Raw genomic sequence first — 14,324 nt, forward strand, 5'->3', positions numbered from 1 at the left:
TAACGTGTTTTCGGGCTGCTTTACTTGATATGACAGTCGGTCTTAGTCTAGGAACAACTAAATATATTGGATATATTTTCCAACAACACATCAATCTATATTTTATATACAGTTTTCACAAGTGGAAGAACACGGTGAGATGACATGTAAGGATGTTTACATCAGTTCATTTATAAACAATGGATGTGATATGGATCTCAAAACAGATTGATTCATGTTGTGTGTGTCAGCATCTCTGTCCAGGTCTGTGTACCTCCTGCTGTGTTTCTCAGCTTCACATGAACCTTTCCATGTTTTCCACCACTTCTCACTGAACACACACTTTGACCTCACACACTCACGTCTCCCTGCTGGCAGGACTCACCTGATTGGCCCAACCTTCACCTGAGTCTGTGTTTTGTGACACATTCATTGTGTGTGTTGATATCCCACGTTTGTGACTGTAATAATGTTTCATCTCATCTCAGAATTCTTCCACTTGTGACAATTGTAAAAAATATATATCATTTTTAATTAACTCGTAGTAATACAACTTAGAAACAGACAGATTCAGTTGAAATATTTTATTGACTGAACTTGCATCACAAATCTGTGTAGACCTATTAAAAATTAAAATACAGTGTTTAGATCCGATAACATGATCATCTTACCAGATCAATTAGCATTAAAAAAATCATTAAAAATATTTTACATTTTGTAATCATTTATTGCAATGAACACATAATTGACCAATTAAATGTGTGTAAAAATCACCAGAGATTAAAACAAATAAAAAACACACGCAAAGCTCACTTCCACTATGTAGTTGAGTAAATGTATTCAGGTTGCCTCGTTGCACTAATTACCAACAATGGAGGCATAAAGTTGTTCTGAAGTGTTGAAAAGTGCTCCATCAGGGCTGAGAAGCCTCTCAATCAATATCATAGCCTATCGCAGCCCCCAGATAAGGAGTAGTAGTAAGTGGGTAAAAGAATCCTCATTTATTCTAAAATAAAGCAATTTCTATGTAAATCAGGCAGAAAGGCGAACTTTTACAAATGCATAAGGTTTCCCGTCATTGACATGTGGTGGTCAAAAATCGTTTAGCTGCTTGATAGCAGTCATCTTATCTCCTCAAGTATTTGCTTTTCCTCTTATATGAATGTTTCCTGCAATATTAAGCCATCCGCCCAGGAGATAAATATCTGCTGTTACACCACCCACTGACACTATAGCATGTCATTATTTAGCCACTGCCTCTGTTGTGTCTGAGCAGCCGCATCATATTAACTGTCGCCAGAATATCCATTTCAAATTGAGCTTTGGATGCATTATTGATTGACCACTGATATTGTTCTCTGGAAATAAGTCCCACTCGGTTATTGTTTAATATGAATCATAATGCCAAGCCTCTTTCTAGAAATAAGGTCCTGGTTGCCTATTTCAGTCAGTGACATCAGCTCTGATGGACTCAATGATGCTGTGGATTGTGCACATTGGGAAACGCTAGGAAAGACTCCGCTTCCTGCAGCATCCAAGTTCACACATTGCAGAAACACACATGTTAGGGAGTGTTTGCTTTGCTGTTTCTTTTATAGAACTGTGATGAGAGTAATGTGTGCTTGTTTTGATTTGTATCTTCTGACTTGTGTGCGTCTGTGATGGTCTCGCTCACTGGTCCAGTTGCAGGTCCGGTTTCTGATCCGTGGTCACGAATTGAGATTCACGCCATTCCTGACTTTTAGTCATTATTTGTAAATGCAGTAAACATACAGCTGTTACTTCTCTGTTTTATTGCTTACTTCTTCATTTACTGATGTTATTACCATTTTTATCATTTCTGCTTTTATTTAGAAATAGGTCGTCTTTATTTGGAAAAGGTGCTATATAAAAACAAACTTGCCTTACCTTCTTACCTGCCCCCACCTGACCAAGGAGCCTGGAGAGCCCAGGTTTCTTATTTCCCTGCATGTGATGAGGAGGACTTGAATGCGTCAATCACTGGAGGCCCGATACAATAATGCAGTCCCACACAGGGCTCCTCGCAGCAACACTCTCAAAGTGCTTATCCAGGCTCAATCCAGATGGGAAATCTTCCCCAAACACTTTCCTTTCATAAGCGTTGATGGGAACGGAGCTCCACTGTGTCTGTCCCAGTGCACAAATCACTTTTCAGAGTGGCCAAAAGAGCAAATAAATTATGGGCGTGCCAGTGAGGCTGGGGTGGGCTCTCCACACCGATTTCTCCAATATCAATATTGCTTGGTTAGAAAAAAAGATACTTGGTGATTTTGTGCCAGCCATGCATAAATACACTTTAGATTCTCTGGGAATGCTCAGGCCGCTTTTCTCTAAAAGTCTGAATGAGTGTGCTTGACATAAAGATCAGCATCCAATACCTCACAGAGAGTGATTCTGAAAAGGACTGAGGTGACTCACTTCCTCCCGCGTTCTCACTGTATAAAACAGCTTCTCATCTCCCAGGATATTGCAAAGTGTTTGGAATATACGTGAGTATAATTGTGGGAGAAAGCATCACAGCTGACTTACACATATGTTCTTTTCGCCAAGTGAAAGAGTGTGACGATGATATACCACTAAGCACACGGTTCAACATGAAAGTCGCCCTTCAAAATAATCAAATAACTGAAAAAATTGCTGAGTTAGATGTAGGAGACTGCTTCACATCAAACTTTATCTTCAGTTCAATTCAGTTCAACTTTATCTTTATAGTACCAATTACAACACAGTCAACACAGTTGAATTCCGGTGTTTCATGCGGTTTCTGAAACATCCGTCCATCCAGCCATGACGGGTGGATCAACAGGCCTGCTGGCAGCCTTGAAATCAACATGAAGAAGGACTGGACTCTCACAGTCACTGATGTCGTGATGAAGCACTGGTGCATTTCCTTCCAAGGACACCAAGGTTCAAAGTGAAGCGCATGCAAGTGTCTTGGCTCGTGCAGCTCCAACCATCTGTAGTTGAATGTAAATATGAGTTTAATCCTGTAAATGTCCAAAGATAGATCAATAAAGTCATAAACATGAAAGTGGAAATCTCAGGAGAAAAACCAGTCCTTTAGTGACATTTGACCACGGCATGTCATCTTTCTGGAAGAATGGAAGGATTGCTGGATTTGACCTCATACATACCCGACACAATTCATGCCGTAAGTTTGAACAATCTAATTAGTGGGGTTTTTTTCATATTTAACAAGCAAGACCCCAGATATAATCAGAAATGATGACTGTTTGATGTTCATATCTATTTTCTGTTCACCACTGACAGTAGATCTAGAACGTTTCAAGCTTTGAGGCGCTACTATAGTCTGGCAGCGACACCAAAAGAGTGCAGCAGAAGGGTGACATCGCCTGCAAGCGTCGTGAACTGAACTGATTAGCTATCTTAATTAGCTGTCGTCGTGGCGCCGGCCTTCTCTGCGTCAATGAAAGTTGTGCTCTGAGGATCAATAGGCAGTAAAACAGCTGCTGCCCACATGACGGTTCTGGATCCACCACTTCTACACTCTGACACTGGAACGCCTGAGAATGGTACGGCTGTTCATGGTACGGCTGTTCGTGGTACGGCTGTTCATGGTCCGGCTGTTCGTGGTACGGCTGTTCGTGGTACGGCTGTTCATGGTACGGCTGTTCATGGTACGGCTGATCTTGGTACGACTGTTCATGGTCCGGCTGTTCGTGGTACGGCTGTTCATGGTACGGCTGATCTTGGTACGACTGTTCGTGGTACGGCTGTTCGTGGTACGGCTGATCGTGGTACGGCTGACTATGGTACGGCTGTTAGTTACTGGTTTTCACTGTGATTTTCTTCACTTTGACATCAACTAGTATTATTGCCCTCCAGCTTGGATAACTGCAGAAGATTGAGTGAATCACTTGTCATCATCTGTACTCATTGAGAAACGTTCCAGTTAGGAACTGTTCTCCAGCCGTCACCAGGACAGTCCGTGGGACTTGGTCTTCTGAAGGCAATATGTATTTGTTTGAACTATACCAGCAGTCACACAGGGAATACCGTCTCAAACTGACATGATGTGAAATTCTCAATCTACAGGTAGTAGTGAGGCCTTCTGGCTGTTTGATGACTGTAATGACATATGAAGCCCGTTTGATTCATCGCTCTGGGTTCCAGTGGTTTGATTGTCTCAGCATCATTTAAGATCTGCGGGATCGTTGTCAGTTTGCCGATCTGGGCCCAGTCCAGCCGTCTCACTTTGGGCGAAGGCGTCCAGCCTCTTGGCACCGTGGCTCAGCCCTGGTTCTCTCCGGGGGAGCTCGTTTACACGACTCCCTGCTTGTGCTGCTCCAAACCAAACACTGCTTGCTCATGTATGGCCCTCAATGAAGAGGCTGCAGCACATGACGGATATGTTGTCACCATTGTTCTTGAGCTGGCATTTGTCCTCGTAGTGTAAAGAGCATGACTGATAAGCATCTATTGAACGGCACAACGTTCTAAGCCTGAGCGTTCTAAAACAACAGAAGTTACACAAAGCTAATGAATCTCTATCGCACCATGCAGACACCAGGCAGTTCAGTGTTTTACAAGAAACACAAGTGTGCAAGAAAAATGTGAAGAAGAGAAATATGGAAACAAATGTGGCTGAAAAATCAATTGGAAATGTTTTCAAAGAAATACTTTTTCATTTTCAGATTAAACTGCATTTTTGACTCATAAAGAAAAATTAATAATCACTCATCCAAACTGCATTTTCCTTTTCTTCGTCAAGGCTGCTTATTCTGTGACGTAATTAAAATGACAAAGTAAATGAAGTTTAAGTTTGAATTTTCAAAAAGCACTCCAGCAATAGTGACCAACATTCATTCTGTCAAATGTGAAAATTGAAATCCATTAGCAGAAATGCTTTTTCATTTCAAGGTTCTGGCTCAAAGTTTGACTCAAATAAAATTAACTGCATTAACTTGTTCATTTTGCACATTTTGGAACAGAACTCAAAAGAAAACCTAAAGAGGGGATTGATTTTGCATTTTCATGTCCATCGCACAAAAAAGGGCTCAATGTTCAATTTGACTTTGCATTTCCAAACGGCACAGGTGAGCGACGCCGGCAGGAGAGCAGCTGAACGTACCGCGGTCCCTGAACGTACCGCGGCTGCTGAACGTACCGCGGTCCCTGAACGTACCGCGGCGGCTGAACGTACGGCGGTCCCTGAACGTACCGCGGCGGCTGAACATACCGCGGTCCCTGAACGTACCGCGGCGGCTGAACGTACGGCGGTCCCTGAACGTACCGCGGCGGCTGAACGTACGGCGGTGCCTGAACGTACCGCGGCGGCTGAACGTACGGCGGTCCCTGAACGTACCGCGGTCCCTGAATGTACCGCGGCGGCTGAACGTACCGCGGCGGCTGAACGTACCGCGGTCCCTGAACGTACCGCAGCGGCTGAACGTACCGCAGTCCCTGAACGTACCGCGGCGGCTGAACGTACCGCGGTCCCTGAACGTACCGCGGCGGCTGAACGTACGGCGGTCCCTGAACGTACCGCGGCGGCTGGCAGTCACGGTTGTTCTGGACAAGCATTGCAGAATAGTGTGAACACGTCTTTAATGAAGTGATTCTCGTCCTTCAGTATCAACGTTGGGAAAGGTCGTTGAAAAGTTAGGTGTCATTCCCTCCCCAACACACTGCTGTGACCTGAAAGTGATGCGGTGTCATTAGACCATCATGTCGACTTTATTCCATCTGATTTTCTGATCCCAGTTATTTGATGTCCTTTCTTTATTAGCATGATGGCAGGTGGGGCGTCACCTGACCACACGTCACTGTTCAGTAACATTTAAAGTGCTGCTTTGCCCCTCATGTCTCTTCTCTTGCTGAAGCTCAAAAATGCACAGCGCCTCCTGGTGGACTAGAAGCGCAGCACAATCAGAAGTGGGCCGATTTACCGTTTGAAAGGAAAAGTTTGGCTGAAAAGCTGCAGGTTCCACTTTGTCCATCTTGGTCAACAGAAACGTGTTCAGCAGTTTGCAAATGTTTCTGGGTTTGTTAATGTTTAGATATGAACATATTTATTAATCACTGAAAATCTAAGAGCATAAAAAGCAATTTACTTTTTTGAGGTTTCTTCGATAGCATTCTACAATTCCAATATATTATTTAAATATAAGTCATTCGATACAATATGGATTGATGTGTTGTTGGAAAATATATCCAATATATGTAGTTTTTCCTAGACTAAGACCAACTGTCATATGAAGTAAAGCAGCCCTAAAACACCTTAGTTTTCTAAAAGGGACTAATTAAGCATATGTTGCAATGTTAAAATTAAATAGTCTTAATAAGTGCTCTCTATTCACTATCTGTTTAAAAATACAATCATGTTTTCTCACTGGGGCATCTCTGAATCTGAAAAGACAAGATTGTTGTAATGTGGTTTATAAATGCAGTGATATTTAAATGAAGTCAACATTGGCTGAAAAGGAATAATAATGAAGAAATGTACCACCAGGCGCCACCGATATAACCATACACAAAGCAAAACCACGTTGCTTATTACATTTCATATGAAGACCTGATATTCAGTTGGAATGTGTTGAAGTTTGAACTGAGGTGATTGTTCGGATAAGGATCAACTGATATACGTCCATGAAGTGGCGGAAGCAGCACATTGTCTTCTTTGTGCTGGTGTTTTCTGCAGTTTGAACAGAAATGATGATAAGATTTGTCACAAAGTGTGATACTCCATCAGTTGGTAAAAAAAAAAAAAACTTACTCACTACCCACTAAAACGGCAAATCCAATGTAAATGTCCTATTTGAAGCAGCACAGTTGGACTGTAAACTGATGCTCTGCGCTGCAGTGGGGATTGTCAGCAAGAGATTAAAAGATATTTTCCTCTTCAGGCGGAGTAAATTGGTTTTGGATTAAGGCTGATTGATTGCTGCCGAGTTATAAAGCAGTCTGTTTGAAATACTCAGTTCACATGTCATTTCAACCCAAACTACTAAAGAAAATCTCAGCTGATGGAATCGATAGATATTATGGAGCAGAGCTGCGCTGTTCAAGGTTATACGTAAACGCTTGTAAAGCAGCTTTCAGACGCCACGTATAGTACTGTATACCTGTGTGTTCGTTCGTTTGACCATTTCTGTAACGATATCAGTGAGTTTAAAAGCAATTCACATTTACAAAGTGGAAGCAAACAAGGAAAACAAATCTATGGAAATTTACACCTACTATTTTTTGCACTTCCTTAACTTATTGAACTAACAGTGGCGTATGAATGCAAGCGTGGTTGATGTTTTCTATTTATCTATCAAACTATCATGACTCAACAACTGTAGACCAGCAGCTTTTGGTTCTATATCAACATGTTACGCCTGTTCATTTCAAAAGGTTGAGTTGTACGGGGGGAGAGCAGCGACGGCATCAGTTGAAGAAGTGTGACAACAACGGTTTAGATGTACAATCAGCCCAGAGTTCATTAAATGTAGATAATGTGTTTGAAAAGGTAGTATCCACATTTAAAAGATCGTGAAAAACTGTCTAGAAAGTGTCCTCATAGAAAGTTTAAAAAGGCGTAAAAACCATTAACAAGTCCAAATGAGCATATTAGAAGGGTTAATTCATCTCATTGTTCTCGCCCGCTCAGTATAACCCCAACCCGCTGACGCGTCTCGCTCTTACTTTCCACCCACGCCGTCATCAGGCTCCCAGCCTCCATCTTTACTGTGTGCCAGCTTCCACCTGCCGGGCCGGGCCGGGCCGGGCCGGGCCGGGTCTTCTACTCACTACATTTGGTCTGTTCAGCACTGTCCACTGGGGGCCACACCCACATCCTTCAATCCACCTGGAAGACAGCGATCATCCAACCGGTGCAGTGGAACTGCCCTCAGGTGGAGCCAGTCCTCCTCATGCTGGTCCCCCGGCAGGAAGTACAAAAGTAAAAGCAAACACTTCCTAATAAAAGCATGATGACAATAACTGTGACACATGCACAACAATCAAATTCTACTTCCACTGGGGGACAAACCCAGTTCTGGTAGAGACTCCTCGGACCTCTGGTCCAGTTCTGGTGGAGACTCCTCAGACCTTCTCTGGTCCAGTTCTGGTAGAGACTCCTCGGACCTCTGGTCCAGTTCTGGTGGAGACTCCTCGGACCTCTGGTCCAGTTCTGGTGGAGACTCCTCGGACCTTCTCTGGTCCAGTTTGGCCTTCAGCAGCTCTTCTTCATCACGTCTCCAGGCAGAAACCAACTTTACTGCTGACAGGAGTCACAGCAGCAGAGGAGTGCAGGTTCCTTCCAGGACTTCGTCCTGCTAAATCCTAATCAAATCACCACAGTGAGGAAGACGGATGGTTTGTGGGTTAAGAATGAAGGTGGTAAGGTCTTCTCTCACCAATCACATCCACACGGTATTGTAGTCCAATACGTCTGCTGTTCAATGAGAATCCGGTGCCTCCTGACGGTGAAGTCCTTCTTGGACTGGAGCTTTTCTCTCACTGTCTCTGTCCCATTCACAACATGAGGACCTACTTTTACAGCAGCAGCTCTTTGACTGTTGCTCCTCCTGTTTTATATTCAGACTAAATGAAGAGACTCTTGAATTAAGTAATCTCTATTAACTCTCAGTGGAGTAATAAGAAGGGTCAATACACTTTGGCCCAGCTAGTCTTTAGATTTGGAGGACTCCCTTCTGACCTATTACCGAAGGTGGTTCTCCAGACTTTTTAGCAAGAGGAGGTGGCTGTGAAACTTATTTCTGCTACTTGTCTTTCTGGAAAAAGAGGAAATTGGCCTGTAGGGGAGCAGAGAGGTTGTCATTAAAATTACGTATCCCTTGACCCCACTTGAAGGTCATATAGTGCCAGCAATTACTGAGCGTCTTCAAGGAGGGAATCTGTTGGTCGTTAGCGAAGGCCTGCAGCGTGTGTGTGTGTGTGTGTGTGTGTGTGTGTGTGTGTGTGTGTGTGTGTGTGTGTGTGTGTGTGTGTGTGTGTGTGTGTGTGTGTGTGTGTGTGTGTGTGTGTGTGTGTGTGTGTGTGTGTGTGTGTGTGTGTGTGTGTGTGTGTGTGTGTGAGGGACCAGGTTCACCTGTCCAGGTGAGATCAGATCAGACCCGGAGACTCTGAAGTGGGTAAAGCCACGTTGAAGCTGCGTGGATGAATATAAATGTATAGAGGAGCAGGACTGATGTAAACGTGTCTTGAGTGTGTGGCGTCGTCATGTGGTGTGAGCATAGTGAAAAGAAACAAAGCAAATGGAATCAAGAATTGACAAAAGTGACTGTAACCAGCGAACTGTGTGAAGGAGCTCATGCAGGCAGAGGAATGGTGACGTTTCACCAGGAACAAGTGGTTTCAGAAGAGAGCAGCGAGGGCAGCCACACGTCATGTGGATGGGCAATTGTTGGAAAAGATGGCGGACGTGTTTCTCAAAGCTTCTAAAATATGTGTGTAATGGCCATCACAATTGTCACCGTCTAATTTGGCCTAGATTAATCTTTTTTCACCAAAATATAGCGAATTATCAGCTCGTGTACTCGCAACTGACTTTCAGTTTGTATTAAGAGCAGGAACCAGCAATGTCATTGGTCAATTGATACCATGTGGTCTATGCATTTTTGAAAGGCTTCCTCTGATTGGTTCATAATGTTCTGACTCATTCTGATGCGGTCAAGTGCTGGAGGACAGGAGAGAAATATGGACAAAGTGTCTTTCCAAGATGCTGAGGAATTGTATCTGCAGGATCCACACAAGTGAGACTCATTGTGGAGACCGATGATACATGTCATTGTTCATTTCCAAAGGTTTGACACGTTTAGATAACTGTACATCAGGCGTGCTTTTCATGAACAATGAAATGTTCTTTGCTGAGAAAATGCTGAATTTGATGTCTGTATTGACAATCATGCTTGTTCCTTCGCCAGTTCATGTGCGACTGTGGCGTTGTGAGGCTGAGGGCCCGAGCTCTCGCCGGCCTGCAGAGAACCAAGAAGCAATATGTTTTTCACAAAAGTCACAAAGATTTAAAAAATAATCAGAAAAGAAGGCTCTTCCAGATTCACCCTGCCGCTGTCCACCACTGCCCCACATGGTGGGAAGACAATACACAGAATAACACTGGAGTTACTATTTATTCACTCGTTTTGTTCTTTTTCAGATAAATGCCCATTTGGTTTGGGTTTTTTTTTAGTATTTGCTGCAGGACTAATTAAAAACTTCTGACTCAAACTCAGAATGCAATACACACACACATATATATATATATATACACACACACACATGCACGCACACACACACAGTCGGTAAGTTGTTGTCTGCTCCTGTACCTCCTCTCGCTCCCTGTGAGCCTCCCCTCGAGAGGAACAGCTCAGACACAGAAAGGAGGAGTAAAGAGTGAGTGAGTTCTGTCAGTTGGAGCAGCACTGCTCAGTCTGGCTGCACTACAAAGGTTAGCAGATCTGACTGTCAATAGTGTCTTGTGGGTGGGAGGGGGAGGGGGGGAGGGGAGGGGAGGGGGGGGGGCGTGGAGGTGATGTGGTGGGAGGGAGGGGTGGTCGCTTTGAGAGAAAGAGATACTTTGATATTTCGGAATGTTAGAAGGGTGAATGTGGAGAACTGGAGGTTGGGGATCTAATTACCGGGCCATAATTGGGGGCTGGGGAATAGGTTGCCGTCCTCTCAACTCGCTGCAGATCAATTATGTTAAGAGAACATCTGTAAGTAGAGCTTAATGAGGTCCATTAGAGCAACATGCGCTGCCTTCCCTAACGGTGCTTGTCAGCTCCTTGGATGAGCTGGAGTGTGCTGCTGACTGGGGACCTGGTGGAGGGGCTTAAATAGGAGAGGAGGCTCCACTCCGTGCCGCTTTCCCTGTCAGAGAAGCAGAGACGCACAGCCAGGAGACAGGAGACAGGAGACAGGAGACAGGAAGACGCTCCGGGACACGCGCGGCCGCGGGAGTCCACGACACTGGCCTTTATCTCTTCTCCGAACTCGTCGCGCCAACTTCCCTGTAGACAAGCAGGAGTTTGTTCAAGTTGCCTTGAGGACAGTTTGAGTGAGGCGGGCGGGACGAGCCCCAGCAGAGCCCCAGCAGAGCCCCAGCAGAGCCCCAGCAGAGCCCCAGCAGAGCCCCAGCAGAGCCCAGGGTGTGAGCTTCGGGTCCCTGGCTCCACTTCCAGGTACGTGGTGTTGTGACTTTACGCAGCTGCGCGTAAAGCGCCGCTGGATGAGGCTTGACGGCGCGCAGGATTCGAGGACACATACCGTCCAATTAAGCGCGTCTCCTCCAGAAAGCGCCTCAGACCAGAGGCCCGCGGGGGTCCAGCTGGTCCGGCACAATGTTAACGCGGGCCCGCACTGGTTCCGTTCCGTTTCGATGGGGATCTAATCGAAACCGGCGTCTTCTCTTTCCGTTCGCGCTTTACGGGGGACTTTGTCTGCGTCCACCTCCGCCTCCGCGGCTCCTCTCCATCCTCCGTTCAGTCGGGATGAGTAATAGGGGGAGTGCGGGAGTGAAAGGAGGGTGGAGGGCAGGAGAGAGGAGAGGAGAGGGTGGCCGCCTCACACCTACGACACACGCGCTGCAGCAGATTGCATGATTACCAAGATAGGCCGCCTTGAAATAATTCAATCCATGACAAAACCTAATTACTGGCGGGTAATACCCTGTCAGCTTTAATGCATCTCATCACTCATAATCGTGCACAGAGCATTTTATGACCTATCTCATTATCGCTGCATTTTAGGCTGCAGCCGCATGCCAACTATTGACTGCTGTCTCCTCCTCCTCCTCCTCCTCCTCTCCTTCCCTCCTTCCTCCTTCCTCTCACCATCACTTCATCCAGACCCGCTGTGAATCCTTTCCACAATCCTACCATGTAACTGAGGCTCACGCGTCAGAAAGCCTGATGAGTGAAGGTCGTAATTAGCTGATCAGTAAAATGACGCAGAGCTTTAGAGCTTTAAAAACACCAGACTTCGTTTTTCTTCTCAATCCTGTTCGTTTTCATTCATCATGTGAGCAAATCTCAGTTCTGACAGGATGGTCTGTGTGGAGCGTTCTATGATATTATATTATATTAGATTATATTATACCAACCAGCAGGAAACAGGAGATAAATCAAGGTTTTGAATATGATGAAAAAATGCCCAAATTTTTTTTAAGAACAGTCCCTATAATGTTATTATTGCTAATATCAGTGTAAGGACTTTTATTTGGATGCCATCCAGGTCAACGTGGTTTTACAATTGATGTGTCCCACTGTATTCTTTCATGGCTGCAAGGTGTTCAATATGCAGTAATAGATCGTCGTGAGACAGGTGAGTTTTACCCTACTGATGATGTGTTGTTGCAATAGTCATTCTGCAGCCCGGGCGCCACATGTGGCCTGGACCGCCGGCACCGTGACCTTTGCACTGTTAACATGAACAAACCAAACACGTTTTTCCACTACAAATAAGTGTTGGTGGTTTATTCACTGTTTCACTCACTGAAGTCTTCTCTTGTCACTGGTGAAGGAGCATTATTACACCGAGGGTGAATGTGTAAAAACGGCCAGCAGAAATCCGACTTGTACCAAAATAAAGCTGAAGAGAAAGTGTCACAGAGACGATCCACTTCTTCCTGCAGGTTGGGATATTTTACTTTATATTGCATACCAAGAAGCATCAATATAAAGATCATTCATGACATTTTAATTTGCTTTTTTAAGTTCAAATGTTCGTTGTAAAATGACTTAAATGGTCACGCCTTTTTTGTATAAGAATAAAAAACATAGTAAATTCATAGTAAAACTGAGGATAGAGTTGAAGTTCTGTTTGCAGATTATTATACATTATATTTCACTTTGGTGGCTAAAGCGAAGAGGGTACAGATGAATTCAATGAAATCAATGTGTTAGATTATAATCCAGCAGATCCTGAGACCTCAGTGTACGAGGATGAAACCCAAAAAGAACCCGCAGCCATAATGAAGACGTTTATACATGGCAGGACAGACTTTTTCACTTGTTTAGGTCAGAGAAGCTTGAATTTCAGAGCTCCGGAATGTACAAGCACCAAATGAAAGCATAGCCTGTCCTCTTCTGTGAACCTGCCAGTCTGGCTCTGTTCAGGCCAGGGGAACCTAGTTCATCACAGCTCCATAATGTGGCTCTTCAGCTCTCCTGCAGTGGCTCCCAGCAGCTTTCAGTACACACTAATCTGGAAATAATTTCATTTTTAAGTGAAAAAGTCCAATTGTGTGTCGATTAAAACCTCATTCACCTGCAGCTGTCTGAGGAACAACTTCTCTCTTTCATTCATTTGTTTTTATTGCCAATGATTCTAGTTTACCTTCATCTTTGATATGTAGAGAGACACGGACCTTAAACCTTCTGAACATTATTTAAAACTTGGAAACATCTAGAAATTGTTAAAAGAAAAATAAGTCCAAATATATAAAGGGGCTGAAATATCCAAAATTGCCTAGAAATGAATTGCTGAAATGGTGTACATCCGGCCTGGAGTCCCGAAAGTCAGTGAGTGTTGTTGAGTTATCTCTAACTGATGCAAACTACAAATACATCTGCTGAGAGGAACCCAAAAGTAGTCTTTTAAAAGTCTAAATGAGCTCTGATGGGAATCAAATGTGCAACAGCTGAAAATCCTAATAACAGAATCATTTTGTTAGACTTTGTGAAATCCTCCTGGGATGGCTTTTGGTGTGATTGAACATGTTGTTTGGCTCCAGTTATAATGTTGTAACGGCTGTTGAGCCTCAACGTTGCAGAGCTCAGGTGTGAAGGAGCTCCACTTCGTCCTGAAGCACCTCGAGCAGCTTCCTTTCTCTCTGTCGCCATAATGGACCGCGGCGGCGGCGCACGCGTGTTTCCACTGTGGTGGAGGAGGACCTGATGGTGCAGATGTGATGCCCGAGCAGTGAGGGTTGGAGTTTGTGGTGCAGCTCCGGGGGCTGGAGGGACACCTGTAGCGGCTCGTTTCCAGGTGGAAGGTCAACGCGATGCCACTTTAGTGAACTTTGTGCGTTCAGAGAGAAGCTGCGACAGTTTGGCTTCATGTGAACTTGTGCAGAAAGCTGCGTGTGTGTGTGTGTGTGTGTGTGTGTGTGTGTGTGTGTGTGTGTGTGTGTGTGTGTGTGTGTGTGTGTGTGTGTGTGTGTGTGTGTGTGTGTGTGTGTGTGTGTGTGTGTGTGTGTGTGTGTGTGTGTGTGTGTGTGTGAGGAAAGGGACGCTGCTGTTGGCACGTCAGAGCGCGCAGCAGCAGCGTGCGGCACCGCGCCACGCGCAGCAGCGCAGCGCAGCGCAGCGCGCAGCAGCGTGAGCAGCAGCCACTGTGATCAGTGTCTGAGGACT

The sequence above is a fragment of the Blennius ocellaris genome, assembly GCF_963422515.1.
Source record: "Blennius ocellaris genome assembly, chromosome: 22".
Lineage (NCBI taxonomy): Eukaryota > Metazoa > Chordata > Actinopteri > Blenniiformes > Blenniidae > Blennius > Blennius ocellaris.